The sequence below is a fragment of the Pleurodeles waltl genome, chromosome 9 (genome assembly GCF_031143425.1).
Source record: "Pleurodeles waltl isolate 20211129_DDA chromosome 9, aPleWal1.hap1.20221129, whole genome shotgun sequence".
Classification (NCBI taxonomy): Eukaryota; Metazoa; Chordata; class Amphibia; order Caudata; family Salamandridae; genus Pleurodeles; species Pleurodeles waltl.
The window spans coordinates 381342385-381356506 of NC_090448.1; the positions used below are offsets into that span (position 1 = coordinate 381342385).

A 14122-nucleotide genomic window follows, 5' to 3' on the forward strand; every position below is an offset into this window, starting at 1 on the left:
TCATTGTCCGCACCTGCAGAGACTGACCTTGTATCAAAAGGGATGTAACCGGCCTAGCACGAAAACTTGGAGATAAGTGTACCAGCCAGTTTCTACTGGAAAAATACAACTTCAAGCAAGAATATATGTTTCATTAGTTCAAGGGAAAAAAAATATCATGCAGTTAGAATTTTGTGACCAGGCAACTAGGCCAAAGCCTGTACTAAATTTAAGCTAAGCAAAACAGTTTTCAAGCAAGAAATCATAGCATACATTTGCAATTATGATGGATTACTACATTTTCAATACTTCACGATTTATAAAGCTCGTTTACAATGATGGCGAACTACCCCGAGGGCACAATTTCCCTCGTATATATTTTTCTTTACTAAAATCACAATTCAATATATGTCTTGATTACTTGGTATACATGAATATATGTCGGACCTTCTTTTTCTGCGTCATCAACCTCACTGAATGGCACCAAAGGGACAAATGGATTTTTTACTGGACAAGTGAATTTATGAAGCATCTCTCCTCATGGACATGCAGATATTTTATAAAATACTGGAACACTGAACAAGGCCCATATTTTGCTTAGGTACTTCTAAATCACGTTCCTTGCTCTATTTGACGACAACTCAGCAGATTGCTGGTCACAGGCACTGTTACCTCTTGTAGCCACAGTGTCAGCCATATCCCTGGTGTCCGATGGATACCTGCTACCAATAATCTACTCTTACTTTGTACTGTCACCTTTTTGTCAAGTACTTGGCACTTGATACGGTCATTAATCTTTTACGTGTGCCACTGCTGAATTCTATGTTCTCACGTGGTAAGTACCTCTAAAACCAGCCTTCCTCAATTGTCCTGGTCTGCAGGATCTCTTGAATACCCTTAATTTATACTTGGTGCCGACCAGTCATTCTATGAGTACGACATGGCCCATTGTTTTGCCCACATTCTTAACCTGGACTGACTTATTCTGTTAACATTTGACTGCTATAGGAACATTACTAGATAGAGCCCACCCTTGTGGTGGGAAATATAATTTAACAGTTGTATTGACACAGATGTAGATTTTAATGTATCACAGTTGGATAACCAAAGTTATCACCTTTGGTTCACTTGACACGCCAAGCTTATCTAGGGCAGCAAAGGTTCCACAATGTAATGGAGAACTAATACATTGGATAAAGCAAATGATTACAGTAGATTAAATCCCCTAACGACCTAAATAATTTTCAATGTGCCTTTTATTTAAGCATACAGCTATTTAAACAGAGGTAACGCAGCAAGTGTCAGTGTTATTAACTTGGGGAGGGGATGACTCCTATCACCTTCGTAAACACAATCTGGTTAGGTCAAAGCTCAGTTCGGAAAGAGTCTCTGCTCATCCCCTAGTAGCTGGTGCAAGTAGCAGAACACCCTCCAGAATATTGTTTTAGGTTTAAACAATACTAGCAACTTTAGAGTAAAACAAACTCAAAAGATACAATTTTCAAACCAGTTTAGTGAAGTAGAGAAAGAGTGAATGACCAAAGAGACACCAAGAAAATTTAAATAGGTTAATGGGAATCGGAAGTGATTTTTGTATGTTTTCGGAAACAAAACACCTATAAAAAGAAAAGCTCAATTAAAAAGCAGTTCTGCTTGACCTGGCCCTATGTGCAATGTCAGGCCAACGGTGATGAAGCATAGGTAAGATACAACAAGTGGGTCATCCTAGTCAAAGATTTTTACCTTCAGACGTAGTCTTCATCTGCTGGGAAAGTTCCTTCTGGTCAGTTCTACTTCCCCTAGTTCCTTTGGGCAGGTTTCTGGGAATGAGGTCTCCCCACCCAGGTCTCTTGCAGGGTCCAATCCTTAGTGGTCAGCTTGGCCCTTTTGAAGTCAGGAATCCTTCTGTTTTGTGGGTCCCTGAAGCAGGTAAACAAGAAGCCAGCCGCTTGACCCTTGGAGAGAAGTTACAATCCCTGGGTGGCGCGGGATTTAGGAGTGCTTTAGTGAATCCTCTTCATCTGTCAGGAGTCTTCTTCCAGCAGCGCATTCTTCAGGTGGGATATTCCAATGTCCGGAAATGTTCGTAAGAGGTGTCCGGTTTATCCTGTTTACCCATTCTTAATTCTTTTCTCAAAATCCCTCCCTTCAATTTGCAGCACTTCCTCTTTGCCTGATCGTACAATTACCCAGGAGCTTCTGTTTATCTGTTTAAGTATGATTAGAACCATTTGCCATAGGGCAGCCTATTTTGAGTTCCTTGGGTACACCCCCATGTAAAGGAGCTCTCTTCACAACAAGCGTGGTCCAATGTGTGTAGAACTTGACTGTTTAAGAGGTTCTGGCGCATGAATAGGAGAAAGGAGAAACCACCTGTAGGAAATGAGGCTCACCCATTTAATCTCTATTGATTTTTCACTTTCTGACTACCCGGGTCTAGATTTTTACTGTGAGTCTTACTACACAAGTCTCACTCACTGTAAATTTTGTGGAAATGGACTGAAGGTGCTTACCACCATTGTCTGCCTTCTAAGATGAGGCTGCTGCTGTGCAGCTAGGTTAGAAGCTGTGGCCAGACGACACGTGGGCACACGTGTAGGCTGAGCATTACAGACTACAGTCTAGTACAACCCAGTATCTGCACACATGTACCTTGTCACAGAGAGGGTACCTTGTGGATTGGTGCTGACCTGGTAGAGACCTTATAATGTGGGTGAGCGTTCATAGTGTAGGTCTGTCGTGTCTACTGAAAAGGTTGTGTGCTCACCACATACCCTAGCAGGAACATTTGAGCCACTGCAGTTCCACTATACATGGGTCTGGAGACACCGATCAGGTATCCATTTTAGGTTATACATGTACACAGAGAGCAGACACACTTTCACATGTGTGATAACTGTATTCTTCGTGGTACTGTAAGAATTTCCCTGGCTTAGCTAAAATCAGATTCTATTCTTCTGTTTCTCCCCACCCCCCCCCCCACCCCCATACTGGGTCAAGTTAATTACTCTGCTGGCCCATCCATTGGAGTATCTAAAGCCTCCCCACATAATAGAGCCATTAACAGTGATTGACCAAGTTCCTGACATTGGAAGGGATGGGATAGGAAATCTACATGTAAACTGCTTACACTGCCCCAGGCCTGGGCAACCCCTGGCCACAGAAACAAAGGAGGGAAGCACAAACCGCTGGAAGGAGCCAAAGGCACAGCTCCCCTTTTGAAGTTTTAGTAGGATGGGATCAGGCAGTTATGTCATTTGGGGGTGGAACTGAGGCTCACAGGAACATCCTTTTTATAGACCACTTGAATTTGCCCTGTTTAAATGTCCCACAGTGCTGTGTAGAAGGTTTGAGGCAGGGGTGAAGTGATGTGACACCATCAAACTGGGCAGAATTGTCTACCTTCCAGAATTTTACACCCCACAGTTAAAAATCCCTGCACAAGAGTGAAATATTTGTGAAGACACTGGACCTGGGGGCGGGCTGACATGCCAGAACAATGCCCAGCTAGAAGGAGACTCCCACCTGAACCCAGCATGGTCCCTCTGGGACTTCTGTGAACTGATTCTTGCCTCTACTAACAGGTACCCTTCAAGTAGCACAGAGGCTATGGGGTCTGGAGAGCGTGGCAGGGAGTGTGTGGCAAGGGAGGGTGTTCTGCTTTTTTTTTTTGCTGTTGGAGATGCCCTCTAAGCAGTGGAGAAATCAAGAAAGGCAGAGGACAGGTCTGGTGAAGGGAGAACTAAGTTATTATCCCCTAGGAGAAAAACATGAAGACAATGTTCCTGTTGGCTAGGGCTCATCAAGAAAATGAAAATTGGCCCTAAGCAATTTTTTTTCTTGTGTTTTCACTAGTGGAAATAAATATTATTTTTTGCTATTAGGCCTACACATGGAAATAGTTTTTGGGCTTCACAAACCCCAAATGCACTCTGCCCTATTTTCATATATTAAGACTGTCCCTTATGAATATGTATAAATAGGCTTTTCCAACATGGCAGGGGCTTTTTTCCGTGCCATGCTTGCAATGCATTTAACTGCAGCCTTCCAGAGCACAGTAGTGCCCTTAGCAGGCATATATGAACTATAGGAGTGCCAGTATAAAAGCGGGCCTACATACCACTGGCAAACCGCCCGGACCCCCTTCCTTGTCTCACAGCCATCAAGTCAGGCTTAGAATAGCAATGGCCTCTTCTTTTTTTTTAGTCTGTTTTAGTATGTGCTCTGGCTTGATGTCTGCATTGCGACATAGGAAACTGCCTGTTCTTAAACTGCCTGACAATCTGGATTTGGTCGTAAAATTGTATGAATGTTGGAATAGCATGTACTGTCAGGACGTTTAATTAAAAAAAAATATACATATTTTCATGTTTTTTTTATTTATATTTGTATGTGCTCCTAGGATTATTTTAAAATGATCAACTATAGCTTGGTCAATCTATCTACTCCACTAGTCGTTAAAATGACAGCTGTTCCTTCGTTAGGAGACATTGCATCCTTCCATGATAGGAAGGAAAGCGTTCATTAGAGTATCTGTTCTTTACCTGTTTCATCTCTCCTTTTTGATAATATACTGCACACTTGCTTCTGTAGTTTTTCAACAAGATAGTCTTTTTCTAACGCTATTTGGGACAATTGAATTTTTTAAATGAAACAGAATATTTTATAACTACCACAAAAGGTATGAGGTCTATGCTTACGTGGACCTCAGAAATAATTACCTAGCAGCAGCCATCCTACATTTTAGATGATTTTCAGCTCAAGGTAGAAGTTTTGATACCAGTATTATAAAAATGGTTATTGACAGCATGCAGGATTTAACCTGGTGTATCAATCCCCCAACGCCTCGATAGAAAGTATGATGAAAGACCATTTATTCTACTTGGTACACAAGGGTGACATTTTATCACACATTTGATATTCCACTGTTTCAGTCAGAGACCTCTGAAGGACAGCAGACAATTATTCCTGATCATTACTAGTGTATTTGTAGAATGCTGGAAAAAACTGGGGGTAATGCATTTGGGCTATTTCTGCTTGGAGGATTGATTTCAACATTTTCAAAACGTTTCATACTGAAGAAATAACTAATACTGGTTGGTTTCACTTCTCTCATGAACAATTAGGTTAGGTGTTACACAATTTATCAAGAGAAAGCCAGTTCAACCAACTTGGTCTCCAAATTATTCTTTCATAATCCCCATGGTCTGATGTTACGCTTTTCTCGTGTAAACAATTGGCCTGAACCAATAGAGAGATGCACTGATGCTAGAAGCACCTGGGAAGAAACGACAGGAGTTAGAATCTGCTCCACTGAACGGCTTGATTGTAATAGATTTGGTTGCTCTGCATTAAAAGGAGCTAATTTCCATTGTGTGGCTTGTTTGTGCATTTTTTTTGTTTTGTTTTAATGGCTTGATATCTAATTCACCGGGGATTGTTCGAAGCGTACCTTTAATATTAAGGGCAATTGGATGCATATAGCCTAGGCACGTAAAAACAATTTTGGGAGTAAAGTATTTTTTATTGATTAGCAAGCAAATAAGTTTTACTATCTAACCCTAAACTAGGTTAGTTTTTTTAAAATATACGTGACCTAACTGGACAATTAAATATGCATAATAAATTATATCTATCTATATATATATATTTATATATACACATATATATAAACACACACACACACCAACTGGGATAGCCGATCACAAGAAATCTCTAGTTAGTAGGTAATGATGTTAAAACAAGTTGACATGAATTTGTGCACCACCAGCAAATAAATCAATTAAATAAATGCTATCAGCACTGGCGAATTTGTGTACAACAGGGAAGATATATATATATATATATATATATATATATATATATATATATATCTGTATCTCTCTATCTAGCTGTATCTCTGTATTTCTCTATTTCTATCTATCTCGATCTATATGTCTATCAATATAACTATCTCTATGTAACAATATCTATGTATCTGTATCTATATCTCTCTCCCTCTCTCTGTATATATCTCTATCTATATCTCTAACACCGAAGCTCTAGTCTAATGTCATGGTGTGCCCCCAACCTCTCGAGAGGAGGAACAGCTGCAAGGGGACCAGACTAAAATCCAGTAGTATTCAAACAGAAAAACACTGTTCAATAGGAGGTGCTCCAAAGAGGATCAGTTTATTTGCATAACACCACAGACCCATTTAGTCCAAAGTTTTGATCACATGACCAGAACAATGTATACATGCCCTATAAATAGTGCATAGATATAGGAGAAGGGACAACGAGTATCCCCCAAGAAATGTGTGAAATGTCAGACATCTAGCAGCTCCAGGGACCGCCTCCTCCCCAGGCCTAATATCTAATGAAATGCAGGGGGCGCATCTGGCCCTTCAGCCCCGGGAACCCCCACCTCCTCAGGGCTAACATGAAATGCAGGCGGGCAGTGCCTGCCTCCCTTCGCCTCCCCCCCCCCCCCCCATCCCGCCAGAGCAATCAGAAATAATGCAGGGGGGCCCTGCAACCTTGGGACTAAATATCTCCCTGGGGTGAAATACATTCTGTGTGGGGGGGTAGAGGCGAGCGATCAGAAATAATGTTGGGGGGGCCATGTGCCCCACCCTCAGCAGCCCCAGGGTCTGCCACCTCTGCGGTTCAAAACAGATGAATGTGGGAGTTCCGTGTACCCCCATGCCCCAGGGACCACCACCCCTCCAGTATAGGTTGGAGGGGTGCTGTGTGCCCCCCCTCGAGGAGCGATAGATGCCCCCCCCCCCCGGGGTTGGTCCTGCTATGTCCCAGGTGCCCATCCATGGAACATAGCCGTTTGCTCTGCTAATTACTCCACAAAGTACGGCACTCATGACATCTTTGATAAAATAATTTATAATATTGATGTAATATTTACAGTACTTTTTTGACGAAGAAACTATGCATGGCGTGAGTTATAGTTAGTTATCCCAAGTAACTATAAATCGTTTTCTAAGGTAACTAACAGGTGAATTTTTATGGTTTTGTACATTTAAAATGTGAGCCTAACTATGTCCCTGCAACCTTTTTTTTTATTTTTATTTTTTTAAGTGTATATATATATATATATTCATCTACAATTTTGCTTTGTCACTTATTCACTTTTTATATTCAAAAGTAAAATAACAATGTTCGGGAAAGAACAAATGCAGAATAGTTCAAAATAAGTCAGTGAGTTACTCGGAGCAACCTGGTGTCCAATTTAATGGCGTGTGAATTGAAAGAGATTGCTTATGTTGACATCAACAATAGGGCAGGGGAGTCCACCCTAGATCCTGGAAGCCAGAGTCAATGCAAGATTCAGGGTTACCGCACTGAATATATTTTCATTAAGCAAATGTACACAGAATTCATTTACAGTCAGATTACCCTGAAAGACTGACATATACTGGCCTTTCTGAATGTTTGGTACCCCTCCCCTCTGATAGCCCACCATGGTTGTTGGAGATGCATTGATATTAACTGATTCCCAAGAAAGGCCAAGGAGCAGTGATGTTTATGGAATAGTTCAGCAGTGTTAGAATATAAAATATCATTGGCCCCATATCCCCCAGAAGATATGTTAAACATGGACAACATTATAAGAGGGTAATACATTGTGAAAAGAGGTTACCAGATGTTTTCTTGAATAGGATTGCTCTTCTCAAAATGAAGCATAAGCTTACCCTGAGGCAACGAGACCTTCTTAAAATATACATCCTGAATATTTTCTTTAAGATAAGCTGGATGCACTACATGGATGTCTTTACAGAGTCCACAGATCCATAAAGCCAATTGAAGCCTGTGTTGCCTAGCCTAAGCCACATTTGAACCAACTGTCACAACAAACCTTTTTCATCTTATTTTTTCAAAATATTTCTATTAGATTTTGTACTTCTATTCCAACATAGCCAGTGAGAACAAATTACAGACAGTGTATTAGACGGGGAGGGAACCATATAAGGCATTACGTTATACTATGGGTTCAACTAGCAAGCAAAGTGCTGTCACAATCACTGAAGACCCTATAGTCATGTTATTCAAGCAAGTGTGTCTCTAGGTATTGACTGGTCACTTGCAGGTGATGCAATTAATGTGCAGAGGCATGGATGCTTTAGAGGAATGGTGTGTAGCATCTGGATGCAATTTAGGCTACGGGGGGGGTTACTAACGATTGCTGAATACAGTTGTTCAAGGTGCTGGACACTTGCCCCTCACCCCGGTTTTAGGTACAGCCTGGTGTGTAGGCTCAAAGTGCAGTGTAACACTAGAACTGTGATAGTGTTACGCTGCCTGCACTAATACGGCTGCTACCCCCTGCAAAAAAAGTCTGGGATGCCACGGACTGCCCCCTCCTGAAAAGGTTTCTGCGGACGTCCATGAAAAAAGAGTATTGTAGTTCAATGTGGGGGGAATAGAGGGGAAGAATCACCCTTGTCAGCAACTTGTGCTGCAGTAACATTACGGCCTAAGCTGCTGCAATGAAGTGATAACGAATGCGGCGAGCTTCTCCTCAGTGGAGCACAGAGCTCTCTGGATACCGCTGCATGTCATTGGGCCAGTGATGGAGGGTGCAGGCCTTCCAGTGCATAAGAGAGCCATATTAGCAAATCAGACTCTGACTTTGTGTTTCCGTCGTGGGAATACTCCATGTGAGGTGGCCCCCCATGTTATCAGCATGTTCAGTGACTGTGGCCAGTGTGGTGTGCCTCACCCCAGAAGCGTGTTAAGGAGAGAGCACACTAAGGCAAGTTGGCGTCCATACATAATGAATAGTCCAGGGGGGGTGATATAGTCTTGTTAAAGCTGGTCAAACATCAGGAGTTGCCCATCTCGAAAGAGGTCATACTCTGTGTCTAACCTGCATGTTTGCCATTAGACTAGCTGACCAGTGGCAAAAGGGCCTTGAGTGCTGGAGAGTCCAGGTAATGGAATATTGGGGGCATGGGGTGCAATCTTGTAAGACAAAAGGTTTTAATGAGACACCTCCATGTCAAGCAGCGACCAGGTGAGATTCAGCCTGATGGTGGGATGGAGGAGCTGCTGGAGTATGCATATGGGGAGCAGGCCAGCCTCAGTGTTAGTTTCAAAGGTGTTCCTACCTATGAGCCAGCAAACCACCCATTGGAGTTCGGCCGCTAAATAATAAGATTCAAAGGAGGGGGCTCCCAGGCCTCCCTCACCCGTGGTAGCTGTAATTTGTGTAGAGCAACCAATCGCCTGACATCGTTCCAGAGCAAATCTCCCACCAAGTTGTCAAGGGCGCACAAAAAGTGTAATGGAGGAAAGAACGGGATGTTAACAAAGTAGTATAGCAACCAGGGAAGAATTATCATTTTTGACAATGCAGTCCTGGCAGTAAGGGCTAATGGAAGAATTTGCCAGAAGCACACTTGAGTGCAGGGCAGCTTACATCCTTTTCAGATTGCCTTCAAACAGATTTTCCTGGGATTGGTATAGTCTAACTCCTAAGTATCAAGGAGCTGTGACCTGACGAAAGTCAGCAAGAGCACAGTCCCGCCCTACCTCACCCACTCCCCATCAAGGGAAAGACACTGACTGCGGGGCAGGTACTCCCATGTCCCTGTAGGTCCCAGCCGACAGGTTGGATGACATCCTCCTAGCCATAAAATTCTCCCGATCTTCAGTGGAGGCACACATAGATGAGATGCGCATGGAGTTCGGCCTGCTTCATGAAGACCAACGTAAACTTGCTGTCCCAGTCACTGAAACTGAACGTCATCTCTTGGAATTGACCCCACAACTCAAACCTGTGTCAGGTTAGGGGTGTGAGGCCGATAGTGACTGGGTGAGGTGGGGTTTCGCTCCAGAACGGGAAAGTGCATGACTTCCCCCAGTTGACTGAGTCCAGCTGCTGCTTCAATGCCCTGAAAGGCAGCCGCCAATGAGGAAGTGTATCAGCATGTCCTGAATGTAAAGTAGGATGTCATCAGCATATAGGGATAGAGCGTGCATGTCACCGTGCAGCGGTATCACTCAGGCAGGACTCTCCTTTCTAATATGGTGTGTTTTGGGTTCCATGGCTATGGAAAACAAGACTGGGCAAAAGGAACAGCACTGTTGTGTCCCACAACTGACTGGGAGGGGGAGATATTAGGCAGCCAATGCGAGCTGGTTAAGAGGAATTTGTGTATAGTAACTTAGTGTAAGCTAGGAGACGGGGGGCCCAGTCCCTCCGCTCGGAGCATGCAAACAGTTAATCCCATGAGAGGGAGGCAAAGGCTTTCTCAGTGTCTAATATCAGACATGCCGCTCTGGGATACTGTAGGGATGTCTGATCCATCACATAGAATAGATGATAGATATTGTAGGAGGTGTTGAGGCCTGGTACAAAGCCTTTCTGATTGGGATGGATCAGTTCAAGGAGCACCTTTTAAGTACAGTTCTGCTAAAATCTTGCCCAGGATCTTGTACTCGGTCCCTAATAGGGATACTGGGCGGAAGGAAGCGAGGTTGGTGGGGTCTCTGTCTGGCTTCAAAGGTGAAACTAGCAGAGATACCTTCAGGGTGTTGGGGAGAGAGCCATTTGTAAGGGCCTCATTGTAAACCGCCACTAGATTGGGGGGGAGGGGGGAGAAGGATGGTGGCATAGTGTGCATAGTATTAAATTGGGAGGCTGTCAAGACCAGGGGTCTTGTTGCAGGCACGGTTCTGTTTTTGTCTGTTTCACTTCCTCTATGGTAATTAAGCCCCATCAAGTTCGTCCAGTTGAATCACGTTAATGGTTGGGAGGGAAAGGGAATTGAGAAAGTGCCTAATTGCTGCTGATGTGGGGGCGGGTGGCTGAAATTACAGTAGCATGCGCTGTAAACTTGTAGGATAGCGGACTGCAAATGCAACATCTGTCCTGTGGTTGAGGTAATTGTTGGTGATGGAACTTGCACGCTTGACAGCCAAGCCAGCAATTGACCAGGATTGTCTCTTTGTGAATGGAAGCAGGCAGAGTATTCCTTGAAATTATAGTAGCGGAGGCTCTGTACCAGAGCCGGCCACTGCCCTTTGGCATCTAGCTGGGCGTCTCAGGTTGTTGCATTACGAGGGGGGCAGTTATCTAGTTCTGTGACCCTTTTCAGCCTCCTTGAGAGTCCACAGCAGCTCAAGCCAGACCCCACTATGTTTTAGATGCTCTGCCAGGGTGTAACCACTTTGAAAACGTTCCACTCCATCCCCTAGTCGTGGCCATTTCGTGGTTGTCTGTAAAGTATCCTGTGATGAGTGAGGTGGGAGTCAGTGAAAGCTGGGTCATATAAGACTTCTTTGGGTAGTTTGCAGAGGGGGCTGGAGGGTGAGGAGCACCCCACTCTGTCAAGGAAATGTATAGCATGATCGGAGAGGATGCAACCCAAGTAATTATTGGCAGTCACTCAGGGAAGAAGATCTGAAGAGCAAAGAAAACAGTCCAGGTGGACATATAGGTACTGGGGGTGGAATACTGGGAATAGAGGCAAGTTTGTGGGTTATGTGCCCTCCACACATCATGCAGTCCCCACTTGATGACCCGGGTGGAAAATAGTTGGCAGTGTTGACAAATTGGGGTGGAGGGCTTTGGGGTGTCAGAGGTCAAGCGTTATGTCTAAAACATTGTTATAGTCTCCACCCAATAGCCATGGGACTCCCACCCACTGTGCCAGCACCTCTGACAGGGCGGTCTAAAATGAAGGTTGGTCTGTATTTGGCACATAAATGCAGCCTAGGAGCACATGTTCTTTATCAAGGTGACCCTTGGCAAACATGTATCTAACCTCTCGGTCAGTGACAGTGGTGTGTACGGTGAATGACGTGCCCCAGCAGAGCCAGATGAGAAAGTCCCTTGTGTGAATGTAAAGTAAGAGGTGCTGATCACAGTGCCCTTCCAGGGGTATCCGAGGTGCTGGAGTTCCCTCTCAATGAGGCGAATCGCCTGCAGAAAATATATATGTGCACCTTGGCACCTAAGATAGGCATATGTGGAGTAGGTGCTGTTGGGCTGAATGCATCCCCCTCACATTTAGTGTGAGATAGTGTACCCTGTGCTGTTGGGACACTGGGATACATTTAAATGTAGGAAGGAGGAGTGGGGTTGGGAAGCGCAGAGAAACCCCCAGGATAGGTGCGGAGCGTAGGTTGTATACAAGAAACCAGAACAAAGCATAGAAACAACAAATACTGAACAACCAGAACTAGAGCCCGATACCATGGGGTCTCATGCCCAAACTGTAGTTGAAAAGTGCTGCCCAGAATGAAGGGGGAGTTCTGGTATGTTGCTAATGTGGAAAAGTTTGGGACCTTGTCAGGCAGCAATTGATGGGTATTGGTGATGCAGCACCATTGAGGATACATGTTGGGTTTGCTGGGGGAGCCAGATGTTCAGGAAATCTCTATTCATGGTGAGACACTGGGAAGGCGAGGTCCATTTGTCTTTAGCTTTGGTTGTCATTAATCGGCTGGTGACCATGAGATACTACCGGACCCAGCAAGAGTTCCAGTGGCATGCTTTGCTTAGTGGCCCTTCCTTCTCGCTCCCAGGGGTGCTTAAACTTGAGCAGGGAGAAGGTGAGGTCTGGTGAATTGTGAAAGCTGCGTCTAGTGCAGGTTGTTGATTGTGACTGGGGAATAGGGCGATAGGGCTCTTTGCGCAGGCTGTGAATGCCTGCATGGCTGCCCTCCATGTCTTCCTCGGGTTTTGGGTCCTTGTGTACCTTAAAAGTGAGTTTCCACCCAGTCCCAGGCTGAGGTGGGGTCGTCTAAGAAGTGCACTCAATTTTTAAAGGATTTTTAGCTTTGCTGAGAAAAGCAGTGAATATTGGACTGACAGTTCTCGAAGTCTGCATTTCACCCCTATGAATGATACGTGGTTTCATTGTGTTTGGGCTGTAGGGTCTGGAAACAGAGATACTCAAGTGTTTTTGTAAAGCAGAGGTGTTGCAAGCTTGGCAGCCTGAAGGATCACATTGGTCTTTATAGTGCAGCAACTGGGCTATTACACAGCTCAGGGATGATCCCAGTGGGGGCCTGAGGACCGACACCCGGTGTGCCCTCTCTTCATGGTGAAGTTAGGAGGTCAGGACGTCGGCGGGCATGAATGACTTCACCCAGTTCTCCAAGAAATTGATTATTGCCAGGGTACCTTCCACCCCTTCAGGAAGGCCCACATCATGGATGTTGTTACACTGGCCCTGCCCTCTGCGTCTTCAGCTCGCAATTCCAGGTATTGCACTCTGTCGAGGAGATCTTGGGTGGTCCACTTTTGAGTTGTGGGGTCAATTCCAAGAGATGGCATTCAGTGTCAGTGACTGGGACAGCAAGTTTACGTTGGTCTTCGTGAAGGAGGCCGAACTCCATGCGTATCTCATCTGTGTGCCTCCACTGAAGATCCAGAGAATTTGATGGCTAGGAGGATGTCATCCAACCTGTCGGCTGGGACCTACAGGGACATGGGAGTACCTGCCCCGCAGTCAGTGTCTTTCCCTTCATGGGGAGTGGGTGAGGTAGGGCAGGACTGTGCTCTTGCTGACTTTTGTCTGCCCATGTTGTAGTCCTGGTATGGTTAGCAAGTATGTTGTCACCCCGGAGTGTGTGGAAGGATCCCCACCCGCACAGCATGGATGGGGTGAAACCCATGGAGGCTAAATACAAAGTCTCTCATTTCCTGGGTGATCTGCTTCACTTTAAAGAGCCCTTGGGGGGTAACCCTTACCAATTGGCAGTTGCAGGTGGTGCCATTGGAGTAGCTGGGTGTGGGTGCGTGCAGCGTGATTAGGTCTTTGCCAATCAAAGACTGCTGGTAATCAAGAAAGTTTTTAGTGTGACACAATCAGTCTGTAGGCAGCCTGGCTTCCTTCCCATACCCCCCCCCCCACTTGCTGATTATAATTGCCAGCTAAGGTCAGCTGCTCAATCCTGTAAAGCAGGGTGTATTCTCAGTTGTCATCATGGGGTATGTCAGGGGCCCCTCTTAATGTCACTTGTAATGGGTGCAGTCTGTGAATGGAGGGAGTAGGTTACTAGCCTCCCATCAGCCGTGCCCCTGGGCCCCACCGATTTGCTGCAGCTCCTCACCTTGGGGCCCAGGAGCAATCTGGGCCTTGCTACTAGATGTGACTGTCCTCTGCCTTTTCTGGGCCCTGGTGGAGAAATGTTG

General features: G+C 45.0%; 1 protein-coding gene across 2 annotated transcripts in view; it reads left to right on the plus strand.

Moving 5' to 3' along the window:
• Nucleotides 1–14122, plus strand: part of LOC138259339 (uncharacterized) — a 640620-nt gene that overhangs the window by 375205 nt on the left and 251293 nt on the right. The window lies entirely within an intron of this gene.